The sequence below is a fragment of the Clarias gariepinus genome, chromosome 15, assembly GCF_024256425.1.
Source record: "Clarias gariepinus isolate MV-2021 ecotype Netherlands chromosome 15, CGAR_prim_01v2, whole genome shotgun sequence".
In the NCBI taxonomy this organism is placed as follows: Eukaryota; Metazoa; Chordata; class Actinopteri; order Siluriformes; family Clariidae; genus Clarias; species Clarias gariepinus.
In genome coordinates, this window is record NC_071114.1 from 29621380 (window position 1) to 29638448 (window position 17069).

The window sequence follows — 17069 nt, forward strand, 5'->3', positions numbered from 1 at the left end:
TACTTTTTCTGTCTGTCTGTCTGTCTCTCTGTCTCTCTCTCTCTCGTCAGTATCAGAGCTGACCCCACACAACATTGTTCCACTTGGTGAAATATATGTGTGAATGTAATAAAGCTGGTGAAATATTATCCAGTGATAAACTCACAGCAGTAAACGATGGTGCTGGTTGTCGGTGTTGGTGATGTGGCAGAGCGACAGGTTCATGGTCCACGCTGAGACGGAATCTTTTGTCACATATCGCATCTTTATTAGCTACCTAAGTGCTTTATGGAAGGAAACGTTATCAACCATACGATAGCCTTCATTCCTGTTATCTCACATGCTGATGTTGTGTGGAAAGAAAGCAGTTAATCATCAAACATTCTTTAGCTTTGATCATGAAACATTTAACACACCGGGTTAGCATCTGGAAATTAAACAGATATTAAATGCAAACAGTATAAAAGTGGATAAACTTGGTTTGGTTCATGCTGTCAATCAACTAACACATTTATATATATATATATTGTGGCGTTTTTACGCCCGAAAGGATGGTGGAGAGACGAGTTATTAATTTGCTGCCCAATGCAAATGGCTGGGAGTACTTTATTGACTCACACAAGGTAACCAGCAGCATAACAACACACACACATCACACATATCCTGGCTGAAGCCACTAAACCAAATACCTTTCCCCAACAGGGTGAACACATAACAGCCCCCGCCCGCAAAGCATGATGGTTCCCAAGCGAAACCCCGCCCCCGTCACACTGCCCCCACCCGAGCTGTGACCGTCCCCGGTCACCATGGCTCAGTCCAACAGACGTGACGGTGGTCGGCGCCGGCGTTGGGAACGCCGGAGTCTGGTTGCGGAGGAAGAGGGCCCGTCGCCCTCCTCCTGAGGCGGACTGGCCTCCACAGCATTCGACGATGCCCTGGCGTGGGGCTGATAAGGAGCCAGACGATCCCGGTGGAGCACGACCAGTCGCGACCGCCCCGCCAACCGTACCCGGTAGACCACGTCAGAGAGCTGTGCGACGACCGTGCAGGGGCCCACCCAGTGCGACATAAGCTTAGGTGAGAGCCCCCTTTTCCTTCCGGGGGAATACACCCAAACTTGCTCCCCAGCAGCAAAGTCTCGTCCCCGGCTGTGCGTATCGTACACACGGCGCTGCTTAACCCCGGCGTCCGCCAAGTGTCTACGCGCCAATTCGTGGACACGGAACAGTTTGTCTTTTAATAAACAAAAATACTCCACACCTGGTTTCGTGGGTAAATCCACTTGTGGGGGGGACCCGAACACTAGATCCACAGGCGTGCGCAACTCGCGACCGAACATCAACGCAGCTGGCGTCAGCTGCGAGGACTCCTGCACCGCTGTACGATACGCCCAAAGCACGAGAGGCAAATGCTCGTCCCAATCTTTTTGCCGGTCGCTGGTAAGCACGGCGAGTTGGGTGGTGAGTGTTCGGTTGAACCGTTCCACGAGGCCGTCACTTTGTGGATGCAGGGGCGTGGTGCGGGTCTTTTTTACTCCGAGGCGCTCGCACACCGCCGCAAACACCTCCGCCTCGAAGTTACGCCCCTGATCGCTGTGCAACTGCTCCGGGACGCCGAATCGACTGAACACCTCGTCCACCAGCACTCGAGCCGTGGTGGAAGCGCTCTGATCTGGAACAGCGAACGCCTCCGGCCACTTCGTAAAATAATCCATGGCCACCAGCACATAACGATTCCCGCGATCAGAGACGGGAAACGGCCCCAGAATGTCCACGCCCATACGTTCCATGGGCGCCCCCACCCGAAAGTCTTGCAAGGGTGCTCGTGAGCGCTGGGTAGGGCCCTTCTTTGCCGTGCAGACATCGCATCTGTGAACAAAAAGTTCGCTATCAGTATGACAACCCGGCCAGTAGAACCGAGCACGCAACCGCCGCAGTGTCTTGGTTACCCCAAAGTGTCCCGAACCTGCGTGCCCATGAACCATCCCCAGCACACATGCCCGCAAAGTCCGCGGCACCAGCAGCTGAAAAGATTCGCCAGCGCCACACGGCCGTTCCCACTGGCGGTAGAGTAAGCCCCCCCGCAACGCTAGTCGGGGAAACTGCGAGTGGAGAGCTTTTTCTTCTGGACCCAGGTGGGCAATGGCGGCATAATCCGGTCTCTGGCCCGCGTTAACCCAACCTAATACCCGCTGCAGCGCCGGGTCCTTCTCCTGTTCGACCATTAGCTGCTCGCAGTCCATCTGTGGCACAGGCGAAACGACCACCGGCGATGGTTTAGGTGCCGCAGTGACTCGGCTGCACGCCGGCTCGGACGGCCGATTACCGACGGGGGCTTCGGAAGACTGCGCAGGGAGAATGTTCTGGTTCACGGGGGTCGGGGTGTGTTCGCTGTCGTGACCACCCACACGCTCTTCAGCCCGCTCGCAGTGTCGACAACGCTCCTTGCCCGCGCTGGCCCCGTCAGGGAGGGTCTTCCTCCTCAGCTGCTCCGCCACTCGGCGGCCTCTTTGGATCCTCCGGATTTCCTCCGGGGTGCGCTCTAACTCGCGACTCTCCATCCCACTTCTGACACCAATTGTGGCGTTTTTACGCCCGAAAGGATGGTGGAGAGACGAGTTATTAATTTGCTGCCCAATGCAAATGGCTGGGAGTACTTTATTGACTCACACAAGGTAACCAGCAGCATAACAACACACACACATCACACATATCCTGGCTGAAGCCACTAAACCAAATACCTTTCCCCAACAGGGTGAACACATAACAGCCCCCGCCCGCAAAGCATGATGGTTCCCAAGCGAAACCCCGCCCCCGTCACAATATATATATATATATATATATATATATATATATATATATATCTGTGCATTTTTGGTTTGGCCCAGGAGCTTTGAAGCTAATATAGCTAATAGAAGCTAAGAGCCTAATAAATCATTCATACTTTAAAAAGAAAAAAAAAGGTGTGCTACATCAGGGCTTAAGGTTGAAGTTAAAATGTCTATATTTAAAAAAAAATGTAAAAAAAATAAAAAAAAATAAAAATTATCTAAATATGCAGTTAAGCATCATTTTGTTCTCTTTCAATATTTGATGCCAGATGTGTTGCTAAGTCGGTTACAGCTGTTAAACAGCAGAGGGCGCCAAACACTCACTAAAACACATTCTGGTTTTCTGCTGAAGGAATTTTGTTTCTAACTAGTGTTAGTACCTGTCATTGACAATTAAAGAGTTTGTAGAAATAGTTCAAAGGTTAAGGCTAAAAATAATCAGATCAGCTTTAATGTAATCAATAATTTATTATTTATATGTTGAAGCCAATTTACACGTTTGCCTGCATCAAAGATGAACCCCTTAAGTGTTTTATACTGAATGTCACAAAATTTTTGTTTGTTGTAACATTATATGATATTAGTAGCTAAATAATAGGAAAGAGTAAAAAAAATAATAATAATAAATTGACCTAGTTCAAGGCAAGATTTTGAATCTAGTGACATTTCATCTCATTAAGATCAGTGTAAAAGTTCTAGAATCTAAATCTGATCTAGAAAAATTAATGTTTACGCCTTGTTTACACTAAGTTGTCCTTCTTTGGTGCTCAGACAAATACACTCCCTGTTCGGTAATCGAAGAGTCTCACAGATGAGAAATAGAAAAAGTAGATAAAAGGATAAAGATTAATTTTTGTCTTAAAACCACTCCAGCATGTTAAAATTCACTTATACCACTTCAGCGCTGTCATTTCAGCCAAAGTGAAAATATGAACTAATCCCAGTAAAAATGTTCACTTTATCTTTTCTAATTAATTTCTATTGGTGTTATATATTAATATTATATATATATATATATATATATATATATATATAGGCCTGTTCATAACATCACTTTTACTCAACATTTTAAATTCTGTCCAGCGATTTAAGACGCGCCCACAATTTAACACATGCGCGCAGTTAGCTGTCAAAATGCGCGGTTTATAATCTGGCACAAAATTGCTCATATCTTCACTTCTACTTAATTTTTTTTTTTATGGAGCAAGTTTAACTTCAGGGAAATAACTAAAGACTGGCAAAGTTTCAATAAATTCTGTTCAGCCAGTTTTGCATGATGTTGTGACATAATCTGGCTGGAGAGACAAACGGACAGACAGACAGACAGATTTTTTTTAATGATTTTTTTTTATGAAATGTAATAAAAGGTAAAGAAATCAGCAAGTTCTGACCAATGTACTGACAAAACCATCCTGCTATTTATATAGATTTCCACAAATCAAATGATATTTTTCTTAAACCTGACAGCGCCATGTGTGCAGTAGATTTAAGTCCATACATTTAGTTTAAACTTTACGTCATGTTTTTCTGTGTGAGCTATAATTCTGAATTTATTTTGTGTTTAACCTACAATTTCTCCTGAGTTTGCACACAGTTTCTATCTGACTGTCTGTCTTGCTCTCCTCCATTCTCATGCTGTAAATTTGTCTCTCTGTCTGTCTGCATGTGCGTCAATCTCTTTCCGTCTCTGCATATCTGTGCCTTTCTTGTCTCTGTCTATCTCTTTGTTTTTCTCTTTTTCACAGTCTATTTACCCAAGTCTCTCTCTCTCTCTCTCTCTCTCTCTCTCTCTCTCTCTCTCTTTCGCTCTTCCCATGTTGTATCTTCATCTAGTAACATTATAAACATTATTATACACCATGGAGCACTTTCTTTATAATAACTGTATATATATATAGCAATCTTTAAAACAATCAGACATAGCAATAATACATTAACATTGAAGGCACCTACGTAGGTTTTGGGTTCCCTTTGTGCCGGGTCATGGCTCCACAAGGACTCTGGGGCTGTGCTGTGGATTGTGGGGTGGGATGGCTGTGTGGTGTCTGGCACAAGGACCTTTGCTTTGTGGAACCTTTTCCACAAAAGTGGAACCTTTTGGATGCTTTGACTTGTGGTGTCTGTAGATTGGACTTGTTTGTCCGTCGCATCCTGTTGTGCTCAATCAGACTGAGATCTGGGGAGTTTGGAGGCGGGTTGGCACCCATGAGTTCTTTGGGTGAGGTGCACGGGGTGTTCTGGTGCCTTTCCATTTTGGTGACTTATGCTGTAGTGGCTTTTCTGTGATATCGGACCAGACGAGCCTGTGATCCTCATAGGCATGTAGGCACGAGTCTTGGGTGCCCATGATCCTGTCAGCAGTTTACTATTATATAATTGATAGCCATGTTAAAATATTCATGTTAATGTTATAGCTGATTAGTGTACGCATTCTCAGTGGAATCATGGATTGTTTATAGGATGTATGGAATTGTTGAAAATGTTGCCATGTTTTAAAATTAGGTTATGGATTTATGAATCATACGTGTCTTCTGATTGCATTTACACATGAATGATGAGTTGTGAAAGAAATTTAACACAACAGATACACAAGAGCCATAGATCTGTTGTCAAATTATTGTAAAATGTGTGTGTGTGTGTGTGTGTGTGTGTATGTGTGTGTGTGTGCTTTCAGACAAATTTGAACTTTCAATACAAGCGCCAACAAATGAGTCCAAAACCAATGAATCGTTTCTCTTTTTTTTTCCTACTTGTCCTGCAGAAATAATTTATTTTGTGTATTTCTCAGAATCCTCCCTAGTTTAGTTCCAGGAAAGAGTCATCCATTTCTACAATACTAAACAGAGCTTCCTGAAATGCTGAAAGGCCATTTTTCATCGTTTGACCCGAGCTCAGATCAGAAGATCCACATCTGCCTACCTGTCCCTGGATCTTTGTCTTCCACTGCCCAGGTGCTTTGTGCTTTTCCACGCTCATGCTCTTCAGTGGTTGAGGAAGGCGGGGGGATGTGGGGGGGCGGCGTTGTGGGGGAACCACACGGCCGCAGGTAGCACAGACCAGGTCTTTCAGCCTCGCCTTCGCCCTCACTGACCCAAAGCCATGCCTCGGCACTGGGACATGTAAAGCATTCCTTCTGTTCTTGGATGTCAAAACCTCGAGCTTTGCATTTGGGTCTCGAGTAACATAATTAGTGCTGACTGAGATTTGGCTCTAAACAGACTGATGAGGGGCGACGAGGGGAGGCCTCATGCCACATGCACTTACCGTTTATGTTTCGTGGTTTCTCAATAACATGACAAGCTTAATGAAAAAAGAGTTGGTAGAGGAACAAGTGCTCATAGCTGCTATAACCTGTTATATGGATGTTATACAACATTCATTTAAACTATAAATACAGTGGAACCTCGGATTACGAGCATAATGGGCTCGTATTCCAAAACAATCGTAAACCAAATTTTATTTTCCCATAGGAAATAATGGAAACTTAAATTATTTTAAAAATTCTTAATATAAAATATAAAGTAAAAATAAAACAAATTAACCTGCACTTTACTTTAAAAAAAAGTAAAAATAAATCCTGAAGGATAAGTGTTTTTGTTTATGTGCACAGGCGCTGTGTGTGTGTGTGTGTGTGTGTGTGTGTGTGTGTGTGTGTGTGTGTAATGTGCACACATACACACACACATTAACAGAGAGACTGTTTTATAAGAAAATTTATCAAGGAACATCGCAAATCACACTCGCGTGAGCACATACTAACGGAACTGCTGTAAAGTAAAAAAAAAAAAAAACATGTGGTCACAGTGTTATAGTAAACAGTACATGCATGCACGGATGTTGATTATACCAGTGAGAAGACCCAGCAGGGGAGACGATTACCTACAGTTCCGCAGTGCAAGAGAGAAAAAAAATGTTGGCTCAGTTGTGATCACGTGACGCTCGGCGTCAAAACAAGAAGCACATTTGTGATACATGATACTCTGTACTCGTAAACCAAGACAATGCTCGTTTTTCAAGTCAAAATTTATTCAAAATCGTCTCGTCTTGCGGAACATTCGCAAACCGCGTCACTCATAATCCGAGGTTCCACTGTAATAAAATGTATGTGAAATGTCAAATGTTAATGAATTGATCTGGTTGAAATCTGAACAGAAGCTAATCCATTAGCTCCTAACCTAGATATTTTAGCTACCTCGTGATCAAATATTCCACAAACACTTCGCACATGAACATGTATCATCACGTTAACGCCATGCATTTGTATTACAAAGTTGTGGTCTAGTCACCCCTACGTATCGCATTTACTGTATGACGTTATCGGGAATCTAACCTCAGACCATTATCAGAAGCTCCACATCTGAATCTAACCTCAGACCATTACTCAGTTAAAATGGAAGTTTTGCAGAGTAAAGATGATTGTTTGCTCTGAGAGGCTTTTTTCGCTCTCAGTCGGTTACTCACTCATCTGTTTAACGTTTATTACTGAATCCATTTCACTCCCTGAGGTCTGATAAAAGACAGAATATGGATTAAAACAAGATGTCAAAGACAAGTGTGTTTCCAAGGAGCAACATTTGAATGTTTTATCTGTTTATGTCTTCTCCACTGAGCACATGATCGTTCTGAACAACTTAGATACACAGACTGTTTTTGATCATTTTGCTATAGAAAATGTAAGTTTAACATTGAAACATTGCCAAACTTTGCAGTTCCTTGGTTGTCCACTGGGGGCTCCAAAAGTGTCAATCCCCCTGGACCTCCATGTTAAAATTCCCAACTTTACAAAAGAAATGAACATGTTTGCAGCCTGATACAAAGCTAGATTTCCCATTTATGACAAGTGTATACAGTAGTGGTGAATTTTTATGTCACTTGTTAATTAAAGGAAATGGCTGATTTGAGTGACAGCTGTACTGCTCTAGCTGTCTGTCATGCATGACTTTAGCTAACAAAGTAACTGGTATCATTGTAGGTTAACTCACCAGGAGAAAAATAGGAGTTGACACAGGACAGCATTTATGGTTTGATGTTCACTCAAATGTATTCGCATATAAGTTAATTTTATGCATATAAGCATTTTAGCTAAGATAAAGCTATGCTCAAAAATTTGTGGGTGGTAACTGAGTTAATCCTATTTATGGAATGACCAGGGTTTAGCTTCTGTCAAGATGATGACGAACAGAGCTCTCGCAGTTGAGCTTCAAAACCGAACTTTAGAAAAAACATATGGGAGTGGCCTCCGAGTGGCGCAGTTGTAAAGCGCTCGCCCTATCATCCAGAGATCGATTCCCTGGTCTAGAGAGAGCTGATTGGTTGAGCTCTCATCCCACATTAATCACGGCTCAACACGCATTCGGGAGCGTCTGTGAGCTCCTGCAAGTGGAAGGAGCTGATATCGCTGTAGTACGAGTGTGTTCCGCTCCGTGAGCGAGCAGTCTGAAAAGATGCGATTGGCTGACGTCACGTGGTTTGGAGGAAACACGTGATAGTCTTCGGCCCTCCCAAGTAAGTGGTAGTAGTAGCCTTAATATGGGAGCCCCCTAGTGATGGAGAGGAATTGGACACGACTAAATTAAGGTAACCAAAAAAGCAAACCTGTGTGTGACGTCCAGTTCTAACACAGTCTAGGCTTTTAAACTATCTTAATTTTGTAAGTGAGTAAATAAATAAAAGTTTTTCTGACTTTTTTGTTGATACCTGTGATCATTTATACAAATCAGTGACATCGGCAAGTTAATGAGCCGTAGGAGGAATTTGTTTAAGAGCATTTCAAGTAATATGTGTTTGTTTGTTTGTCTCTTTGTTTCTTCTCACCAGCCACTTCATTAGCTAGACCTACATTAGGTAGAGATAATTTAGGTTTTGTGACATGGAGCATTATCCTGCAGTCATGAAGGGATGGACACGGTCAGCAACAATATTCAGAATCATCAGACCAGGCCATGTTTTTTTTCTTGTCTCATACTGTACAAAGTGTGGCCTTAGTTGAGAGGACAGGAGTGGCACCCGGTGTGGTCCCCTGATGCTGTAGCCCATCTGCTTCAAGGTTTGATGTGTTGTGTGTTCAGAGATGCACTTCGGCATTCCTCGATCATACGTAGCGAGATGCTATTTGAGTTACTGTTGCCATTCTATTAGCTCGAACCAGTCTGGCCATTCTGGCAACAACAAGGCACTTTTACTCTGAGAACAGCCATTACTGGATATTTTCCTGTTTGCAGAGCATTCAGAAAAGAGTTGCGTGTGAAAATCCCAGTAGATCATCAGTTTCAGAAATAATTATTCATATTTCTCATGAACCCATATACCCGTAAGGTGATTCATAGTTATGCTGTAACTAATGACATCAGAGCATGTTGGAGCAATGGAAAGTCATGGATTTGAAAAGATCTTGAACATGGGAGCTAGACTTTATTTGTGCTGACAACTAAGTCTGGAAATCTTAAATGAACACAGATGCCCACTGGTAGCTAGTCGAACAAATTTGACCTAAATACATTTAATAAATCTATTAAATTTTACATTTCTGATTACTAAACAAAGAATGACTTCTTAAACTCTCACTTAAAACTCACCAGAGAATGATTACTCATACCAGGCATTTAAGACCGATTTTCACACAGACGTAGCAATGAGTCTCTGACTGAAGAACACCAGAAACAAATGATTTATGCAGATGCTAAGATCATGGCTTGCCTTTAAAATGTTAACTTTCTCACACTGTACACTTTTTCAATTCAATTTTATTTGTGAAGTGCTTTTAATGGTCATGGTCACAAAGCAGCTTTACAGAATCAAAAGAAAATTGTGGAAATCTGTATGAAATGTCAGAAAAATTGTATGAATCAAAATGATTAGGATGTCCCTGATGAACAAGCTGAGGGTGATGGTGGAAAGGAAAAACGTCCTGAGATGGAAATAGGAAGAAACCTTTAAGGGGAACCAGACTCAACAGGGAACCCATCCTCATTTGGGTGATAACGGATAGCAGGAACCGTTGTGCAGTCCGATGGTGTGTTAGGCAGCTGGAAGTTCAATATAACATTTGATGTCTTAAAGTTAACATGGAGTCCAGTGTGTTAATGGAGGCTCAGGTAGACTGTAGGAAATTCCAGTCCTGAACTACTGAGTGACTGCAGTCACAAGTCCCGGATCTCCAGAGTGGCATGTGTAGCTCAACAGAGAGAGACAGCGGAAGAGACAGAGAGAGAAAAGAAGAGAAGAGATAACAGTTAGGTATGGTCACAATCACACAATGTATAAGGTGAATGTATATTTGGTGCAAAGTGAAAGCACGGATTTTAGCAGAACTAAAAGGGAGAGCCAGAAGGAAACACCGACGTGAGGGGGAACTGAGATGTAAAGCGACCAGTCACTTCACAGCCAACAAACACATAAACACCATACATACCGACTCACCAAAATACTCCATAATACTTTATGCTTGGCTAAATAAAGAGGTTTTTAGCCTAGACTTACAGTAAACACTGAGACTGTGTCTGAGTCTTGACCATCATTCCATAACTTTGGGGATTTGTAAGAAAAAGCTGCGCCACCTGCTGTAGTTTTCATAATACGTGGTACTGATAAGCAGCCTGCATCCTTTGTTTGAAGTAGGCGTGGCGTATTATAAAACACTAGCAGTTCATTCAGATACTGCGGTGTGAGAACATTTAGTGCTTTACACAGTAGATCAAAAGTAGTATTTTAAAATCGATGCGTAATTTTACTGGAAGGGTTGATGTTCTCTTCTGGTTCAAATTCAAAATTCTAATTCTAATCTTATTCGTCACATACACAGTCATACATAGTATGATAAGAAGTGAATTGTGCTTGTATATGACTGTTGATGACCTAAAATAAAAAATAGGGTTTTCTAATAAAGAATATAAAGTATAAACTAAGGGAAAAAATTATACAAATATGGAAATAGAGGGGAAAAAAAAACTTTAAAAAAATTGAACAATATGTACAAATGATAAAAAAAAATAAAATTTATTTGAGGTGGTGTAGTGGTTAGCACTGTCGCCTAAATAGTCCGATTTCTGGCCAGGCCCGATTCCCGTCCCTGTGTGTATGGAGTTTGCATGTTCTTCCCATTCTTGGTTGGTTTCCTCCCACAGTCTAAAGACATGCAGATTAGGCTGATTAACGTTCCCAAACTGGGATAGGCTCCATATAGTTAGTTAGTTAGTTAGTTAGTTAGTTAGTTAGTTAGTTAGTTAGTGAGTGAGTGAGTGAGTGAGTGAGTGAGTGAGTGAGTGAGTGAGTGAGGATTTAATTGAAATGGCATTTGAATATGGAAAAGCATATCCAGTTATGAGCAAGATAATGTGCAGGATAATGTTCAAAGTAGTGCTGTGGTTCTAGTGAGGACTCTCGCCGCTGCATTCTAAACAACTGAAGCTTGTTTATACACCAATGCAATAAAAGTTTTTCTACCAAGAAATATTTTTGCTAAGGATTTCTTGATGTTTGCAGAACAAATGTGCACTAAATTAGTCATTCAAAGCTTTTCAAAATGTAGAAGATACCACACACAAAGATTTTCATGAATATATACAGTAGATCGTGCTATACAAAATAGGTCGACAAATTTTTTTTTACATGTAAATAACTTGATTAATGATTTTTCTGATTAAAGGAGTTCCTGGGAGGCCGGCATTTCAGATGTGAAGCAAACAATCCGATCATGGTTCTGGTGCACTAAGACAACTTTCTACCTTGATGGTGTCCAAGCACGAGTGAAACACTGGGGTAAGTGCATTAGTGTAGCAGGAGATTATATAGAGAAATAACAGTTTTTACTCTCATAAATGTGTCTGTTATTTTGCACAATCAAAAGTCCTGGTTTGACTTGAACACCCATCTGACATTAATTTAAATCCAAGACATGGTTTTAAAAATAAACATGCCTTCAGTTTTTTTTTTTTTTTGTGATGTTATGTGGCCTTACTTACTGTAGCAGCACAGATGAGCAGACATGGTGTTTCTTTAACTAAAGAAAAGTTCATAGTTGCGGGTTTTTCTATAAATAAAGTGCATATTGAAGGCAAGTATTCTGGTAATAAGTGGTATTAAGTGGTGAGTAACCCAATCTGGGAGGAGGCAACAGTTTACCAACCAGGAGACGAGGGAAACTCTGTGGGATTTGGCATCTGTCCTGGTCCATCTCTTGTGCTGAGGACAAGCACACAAAAGAAGCACAAATAACACAGTTTAAAGATTCTGCCACAACACTCATTATCCCTGCTCTAGTCGATCTGTAAAACCCTTATTTAGAGATGCAGTCAGAATGAACATGAATGTCATGTCAATATTGGACTTTTTTATATTTTGAGCTGCTCTTTTTTTTCTAATGCAGAATTATTGTGCATGAAAGCCCAATATTATTTTCTGAATTCAAACACAGGTTCAGAATTATACACACACACAACGAGATTATTCCTTAATTGTTGCTGGAGGCCCAAAAATTCCTTTTAGCCCAAGGAAACACCAGTGTCACTGTCTACAGTCAAGCCAGTAGTACAACATCATCACCATCATCCATGAAAGAAGCCCCTGCTCCAAAATCTGCACCTTCAATCTGGACCTGATGTATGTTCGGAGAAGTACTGTTGAGGCATTCAATCCCAAGAACACTGTAGCAGCTGGCTTCCCCTTCTTTAGACCTCTTCATCCATCTTCGCACATTGCTCTTGTCAACAGTGTCATCTCTGTAAACATTCTACAGCGCAGTGGGAGGCCATCAACTGTGACAAAGGGGATTTTCAAAGAGTTTAAGTTAAGCCTTTATTTGTCATATATACATTACTGCACGGTCGAATTCCTTCTTCACATATTTCAGCTTGGGGGCTGGGGTCAGAGTGCGGCGTCAAATTCAGCCATGAACAGACATAATCCATCAGAAATACAACAAACACACATACATACTCGCTGCCTATTGCAACGCCAAATGTGACATGCTTCATATATAAATATTCATATATATAATATAACATATTTTTGCTGTGTTGCATCTTAATAAATGTTTCAGAAACCATGCTTTATTTTTTGTTTCTCTCCCTGGCCTGAGTGTGAGGAATCTGAATGTATAGGTGTGAACAGCTGAGACGTCAATAGGTCTCATATATTCACGAAAAGTCGTAGATTAATGAGTGAAAAAGAGACTCTGCTCACAAAAGTTAGGCACATCAGTCACTTTACCCCAAATGAAAGACTTTCTGAGTGTTAGAGTTTAGTTGTTTTGCCATGGACGTACACCCAAGACTTACATGACATCAGTTCTGTGTTCAAAACTGTCGGTTGTTCAAATTGCACATGATGATAGAGTTACTCTTCATATATATACTGTACATTTCAAACGATCTGCAAGGTTTTTTTATTCACCATTTTCTCAGTCTTCCTGCTAGAGTTTAAAATTTCGTATATGTGTACTTTGACATAAGTTTTCAAGTTGCACATGAATCGAACATATTTACATCAGTCATATTATTGAAGTCCAGTTTGTGCTCTAAATGAACAGGTCCTCAGAAATGTCTCAGACCTCAGTGGGTTTTATGGAGCTTCGCCCTACAGTGGCAGCTGGGTGGCGCTGCGTCTCGAACCACTGACCATCTGATTGGTAACCCAGGGACTCAACCCTCTGAGCTACCACCGGCCCTGAGAGGTGGAGAATTGGGTTTACTGATGGTGCAAATGCATGGCTTCTAATGAAGACTAAGTCAAGTAATACCTTTGTACTGTATATATGAAGAGTAACTCAATGTGCAATTTGAACAACCTACTGTTTTTCAGCTAATAAAAAAGATATAACCCGCATATAACTATAAATTGGACATTCTACAATATTGATTGTAATTGTAAATGAAGGAAAAGTATTTAATGTCATTATTTAATAAACAGAAACGTACCACTGTTATAAAAGCATTATAAAGCATTTCAGGATGTAACGTTAAAGCAAAATAATCAACTTTCGTGTTGTACAGTGAGAGTGACTCTTGGTCTTACTTGCTAAACAGCTTTCTGATTAATTGCTGTTTTTAAAAAATGAGCTCTGTTGATCGTAGTCATTTATCATTTTAATTAACAATCCTCGGCAAACTGTGAAAGTGATCAACCCGGTGTCCCAGGACCATTTTCAGTTGTTTATTCTGTTCCACTCCAGAGTTTGTTTTATAATCTCAGCTCTCACAGGCAGTGCGGAGCGTGCAGGCCATCAGGTTAAATTCTGTCACATGTTTTTTTTTAAAGAAGTAAAGAGACGTCCTCTTTGTACTCAATCCCGGGATGATGATCGGAATCTGGGTCTCATCCTGCAGCGGGTGTTTGTCCAGAGGATTTTTGGGTCAGGACACACAATAGCTATGGTATAAACAAGGGAGGGGTTATGCAAGGACACAGCAGCAGCTGTGTCTGGTGTGGAAGGAACACACTATTCACTTAATAAATTCATCCTAGTCGTAAATGCATAGATGTAGTAAACCATCACGTCATCTCAAACACTAGACATCAGATGGAGGTGTGCGACATGTTTTAGTCAGCCGACTAACACTTACGTGACTCAGTTTTAAACATCACTTTGACTTTAACCTATTTAAAAAAATTAACTTTTTAGTCATGATTTTTTTTTTTAGACAATGTACGTGTACAAACCAAAAACAAAAAGAAAAATGCATCCCTGGCCTTTTTTTTTTAATTGATCCAAATTTAAGCAATCCAATTAGATTTTTCCCCTAATGTGACCTCATATAAGAAGAGCCTGCTTCCCCAGACTGTTCCTCTGCTCTGTTGTTCTCTGGACGGGCGTGACTCAGCAGTAGCTCATTGACTTACAGTAGACACTGAAACAGCATGTTCAGAGGGGGAGTGAAACTAAACGAAATACACTATCTAAGCTGTATTTCAGCTGGAGCATTAACGAGCACCTGAGTTCACTTTATAAGGAAATAGTAAAATATGGGACCTTTAAGGTATAATTAAGTCCTATATCATCTGCCTAAGTTTGTAATGTTAAGCCAGCAGCAGAGCATAATTAGTTCTTTTCCATATTTAAATGGCATTTCCTGAGTAAGTGTAATTTATCCAACACTCACCAGTAACAAATTATATACTCTTTGTTTTTCTGCATAGTGCATTTTTATAATAAGATTAGTGTCTCAAAATTGCTTATATTTATTGTAAGTTGCTCTTTTATTTGTCTAGTTTAAGCGCATCATAATCACCTAGCTTACTTAATGTTACTGTTTCCTGCTTTTTGTCCTCAGGCATGCCTTGTATTCTCTTGTTTGTTGTCACTGAAGAGTGGCTTTTTTATTTATTTATTATTATTATTATTATTATAGATTAAAAATGCCATGTAATCTATTGTCATTTTGGGGTGTGTTTTTTTTGTTTACATCACTGAGAACTGTAATCTACATCATTTTTAAAAGTTTTCATGGTTCACTTTCAGGCTTCATCAAGGCCTACAGTATGTAAAACAATTTTACATAAGCTTTAAACAAAAACTCCCTTTATTAAGTTAGAAAATTTTCTCAGTTCACCAGAGCCATGATTGGACTGTCTGCTTCATGTCTGAAACACTGGCCTCCCAGGAACTGCTTTGATGGACCAAACATGCGGAAATGGTGAGGTGTGTGCAGAGGATGTGGCGGTAACTCCCAGCCGAGTTCCTGTAATGTGCAGTCAAAACACATCATGTCCATGAAATTAACTGAAAAGATGTGAAGAAGTAAAAAAAACATCAGAATTAAATTTGGTTGAACATCCGCTAACGATCGCTAACGAAAGATTCCATACATTAAGCTCACCAGTGCAAGAATGTTATATGTTATATATTCATCTTAAAAAAACAACTTAAGGAATTTCGTGGGATTATTTATTTATTTCTTAATCTCGCGTAGACTTCTACACTCTGATCTACACTCTGATCTACACCACTCAGCGTCTGCTGCCCGTTTTTCCAGCCGTTTCCAACCTGCGCTTGTGAGGCTTCTTGGATGTTAAAATGTGCCTTTGTAAACACACTCACACACACACACACACACACACACACACACACACACACACACACACACACACACACATGTGCTGGCTCAGGAGGTGAGAGACGGATGGGGGAACCCGGGGGAACAGGGTCTTGGCAGCACTATGACTGTGGAGTGAAAGGGAGGCCTCCTGCACACCTGATCACATACTGAGACCCCTGAGGGGAAAAGCCACAAAAACGCAAGCAGGGCTCGGTACAGGGGAGTACTTTTCCATTTGAATGTCATTTGAAAGGTCTACCTTGCAGAAAAGGCAGAAATGAACTAAAGTAAAGGTGATGTAGAGGGATGGATGATATGACCAGAAAACAAAATCATATCCCGATACATACTGTACATCATGTTATATAATATTTTTTTTAACAAACCACCCACAATATAGTAGTGTTTGCTATAATAGATACAGGTGCATCTCAATTGGAAATTTTTCATTGGAAAGTAGATTTTTTTTTCAGAAATTCAAAAAGTAAAACTCACACATTATATAGACTCATTACACACAGACTGAAATACTTCAAGTGTTTATTGATTTACTTATTTTGATAATTATGGCTTACAGCTAATTTAAACCCAAAAATTCAGAATCTCAGAAAATGTTAATATTCCTTAAGACCAAAGGCTACTGCAGCAATGCAGCGTGGCATGGGGACGATCAGTCTGTGGCACTGCTGAGGTGTTATGCAAGTCCAGGTTGCTCTTATATCCTTCAGCTCTTCTCCATTGTTGGGTGGTCTGGTGTCTCACATCGTCCTCGTCACAATAACCCATAGATTGTTTATGGGGTTTAGTTTGGGCGAGTTTGCTGGCCAGTCCTGCTGGAAAAATAAATTCAGCATCTTATTAAAGCTTATCAGCAGTGGAAGGCATGAAGTGCTATAAAAATGTCCTGGTACACGGCTGCACTGACCTTGGACCTGATGTAACATGGTGGACCAACACCACTGGCTGAGCAAACTTTACACTGGACCTCAAGCAACTTGGATTCTGTGCCTCTCATCTCTTCCTCCAGAATCTGTTACCTTGATTTCCAAATGAAATGCAAAATTCATTTTAATTCCATCTGAAAAGAGGACTTTGGCCCACTGAGCAACAGTCCGGTCCTTTTTGTCCTTAGCCCAGGTAACACGCCTCTGACGTTGTTTCTGGTTCAAGAGTGGCTTAACACAGGGAATGCGACAGTTGTAGCTCATGTCCTGGATACGTCTGTGTGT